The sequence below is a fragment of the Nicotiana tabacum genome, chromosome 13, assembly GCF_000715075.1.
Source record: "Nicotiana tabacum cultivar K326 chromosome 13, ASM71507v2, whole genome shotgun sequence".
In the NCBI taxonomy this organism is placed as follows: Eukaryota; Viridiplantae; Streptophyta; class Magnoliopsida; order Solanales; family Solanaceae; genus Nicotiana; species Nicotiana tabacum.
This window is the reverse complement of record NC_134092.1, coordinates 20,174,029-20,177,383: the sequence shown is the minus strand read 5'-3', so window position 1 is coordinate 20,177,383 and position 3,355 is coordinate 20,174,029.

The window sequence follows — 3,355 nt, the reverse complement described above, 5'->3', positions numbered from 1 at the left end:
AGCCCAACCGGTTGCAGCTGCACATGATTATGTGGTTCCTGCTATGCCTGAGGATGATCAAGCGTAGGTTAGAGAGATTTGGGAGACTCCAACCTCCACCTTTCAGTGGCACAGAGAGAGAGGATGCTCAGGACTTCTTGGACAGGTGTCAGAGGATACTCTGTATAGCTGGTATTCTAGAGACTTATGGGGTCTCATTCACTACTTTTTAGTTTTCTGGGGCTGCACTCAGATGGTGGGAGACTTACGAGAGGCGTAGGCCTGTTGGCGCAACACCCCTTACTTGGCAGCAGTTCTCCGTGGTCTTTTTGGAGAAGTTTGTGCCTTAGTCCCGCAGAGAGGAGCTGCGCCGACAGTTTGAGCAGCTTCGCTAGGGCGACATGTCTGTGATGCAGTATGAGATGCGATTCTCGGAATGGGCCCATCATGCTATCTGGTTGGTTCCCATAGACAGGGAGAGGATCATGAGGTTTATAGATGGTCTCGCTTTTCAGCTACGGTTGCTCATGACCATAGAGAGGGTGTCTGGTGCTACCTTTGATGAGGTTGTCGACATTGCTTGACAGATTGAGATGGTTCGCGATCAGGAAAGGGTTGAGAGGGAGGACGAGAGGCCTCGTGGTCAGGGTGGATTCAGTGGTGCTCCTTTTGGGGGTCAGTTCCAGCACGGTAAAGGTCGTAATTTCAGACAGGCGCAGGCAACTTAGCCATTTCACCGTGGTGTATCATCTGGCCATGGTTCTCACAGTCATCAGCAAGGCCAGTCATCATTTAGTGCACTACCAGCGCAGAGTTCTCATCATGCCCCGCCCGCTCAAGTATCCTCGGGTAGTTCTTTTAGGCATCAGGAGCATCAGTTTTGTCAGAGGAGGGGTTGTTTCGAGTGCGGAGATTTTGGTCACATTATGAGAGATTGCCCTAGGCTACTGGGTGGGACTCCACAGCGGAGTACTCGGCTGATAGCACTAGCACCAGTTCCTCCACCACCCGCCCAGCCAGCTAGGGGTGGAGCTTAGCCAGCTAGGGACGAAGCCTAGTCAGCTAGGGGTCACCCTAGAGGGGGAGGCAGATCAGGGGGTGGCCAGGCCCGCTTCTATGCCCTCCCTGCCAGACCAAATGCTATTGCTTCAGATGCTGTGATTACATGTATTGTCTCAATTTGTCACAGAGATGCCTCTGTATTATTTGACCCTGGTTCCACGTATTCATATGTTTCCTTGTATTTTTCCCATTTTCTGGATATGCCCCGTGAGTCTTTAGTTTCATCTGTACATGTATCTACTCCTGTGGGTGATATTATTATTGTGGACCGCGTATATTGGTCATGTGTGGTGACTATTGGGGGGTCTGGAGACCCGAGTGGATCTATTGTTGCTCAGTATGGTTGACTTTGATGTGATATTGGGTATGAATTGGTTTTCTCCATGTTATGTTGTTCTAGATTATCACGTAAAAATTGTGACATTGGCTATGCCAGGATTTTTGAGGGTTGGGTGGAGAGGTTCTGTAGATTATGTACCAAGTAGGGTGATTTCATATTTGAAGGCCTCAGCGTATGGTTGAGAAGGGTTGCTTGTCTTATTTGGCTTTTGTGAGGGATGTTAGTGTAGAGACTCCTACCATTGATCCTGTTCCGGTGGTACGTGATTTTCCGAATGTGTTTCCTACAGACCTGCCGGGCATGCCGCCTGATAGGGATATTGACCTTGGTATTGATTTGGTGCACTTAGCCCATTTCTATTCCACCATATCGTATGGCATCGGTGGAGTTGAAGGAATTGAAAGAACACCTTCACGAACTCCTTGATAAGGGGTTTATTCAGCCTAGTGTGTCACCTTGGGGTGCACCGGTTCTATTGTGAAGAAGAAGGATGGTTCCATGAGAATGTGTATTGATTACAGGCAGTTGAACAAGGTCACAGTCAAGAACAAGTATCCTTTGCCTCGTATTGATGATTTATTTGACCAGCTTTAGGGAGCGAGGGTGTTCTCAAAAATTGATTTGAGGTCCGGTTATCACCAGCTGAAGATTCAGGATTCAAATATTCTTAAAACAGCTTTCAGGACCCGATATGGCCATTATGAGTTCTTGGTGATGTCTTTTGGGCTGACCAATGCCCCAGCAGTGTTCATGCATTTAATGAACAGTGTATTCCAGCCCTATTTGGACTCATTCGTTGTTGTATTCATTGATGACATCCTGGTGTACTCTCCTTGCTAGGAGGAACACGCTCAGCATTTGAAGATTGTATTATAGAGATTGAGGGAGGAGAAGTTGTATGCAAAGTTCTTCAAATGTGAGTTTTGGCTCAGTTCAGTAGCATTCTTGGGGCACGTGGTGTCCAGTGAGGGTATTCAGGTGGATCCGAAGAAGATAGAGGCAGTGCAGAGTTGTCCTAGACCGTCCTCAGCCACAGAGATTAGGAGCTTCCTTGGATTGGCAGGTTATTACCGTCGCTTTGTGGAGGGATTTTCATCTATTGCATCGCCCTTGACCAAATTGATCCAAAAGGATGCTCCATTTAGGTGGTCGGACGAGTGTGAGGAGAGCTTTCAGAAGCTCAAGACTTCTTTGACCACAGCTCCAGTGTTAGTTCTGCCATTAGCTTCAGGTTCTTACACCGTGTATTGTGATTCCTCGTGGATAGGCATTGGTTGTGTTTTAATGCAGGATGGTAGGGTGATTGCCTACACCTCGCGCTAGTTGAAGACCCATGAGAAGAATTATCCTGTCCATGATCTTGAGTTAGCAGCCATTGTTCACGCCTTGAAGATTTAGCATCACTATTTGTATGGGGTTCATTGTGAGATCTATACTGATCACTGGAGTCTGCAGCATCTGTTTAAGCAGAAGGATCTTAACTTGCGTTAGCGAAAGTGGTTGGAGCTTCTTAAGGACTATGATATCACTATTCTGTACCATCCGGGGAAGGCCAATGTGGTGGTCGATGCTTTGAGCTGCCGGGCGGAGAGTTTGGGTAGTTTAGCATATCTTCCAGCAGCAGAGAGACCTTTGGCATTGGATGTTCATGCCTTAGCGGTCCAGCTTATGAGATTGGATATTTCGGAGCCTAATCGGGTATTTGCTTATGTGTTCTCTATGTCTTCTCTTTATGACCGTATTAGGGAGCGTCAGTATGATGACCCTCACTTGCTTGTTCTTCAGGACAGAGTTCGGCGAGGTGATGCTAGAGATGTGACTATTGGCAGTGACGGTGTGTTAAATATGCAGGGCCGGATATGTGTGCCTGATGTAGATGGGCTTCGGGAGTTGATTCTTGAGGAGGCCCACAGCTCGCGGTATTCCATCCATCCGGGTGCCGCGAAGATGTACCAGGATTTGAGACAGCACTAT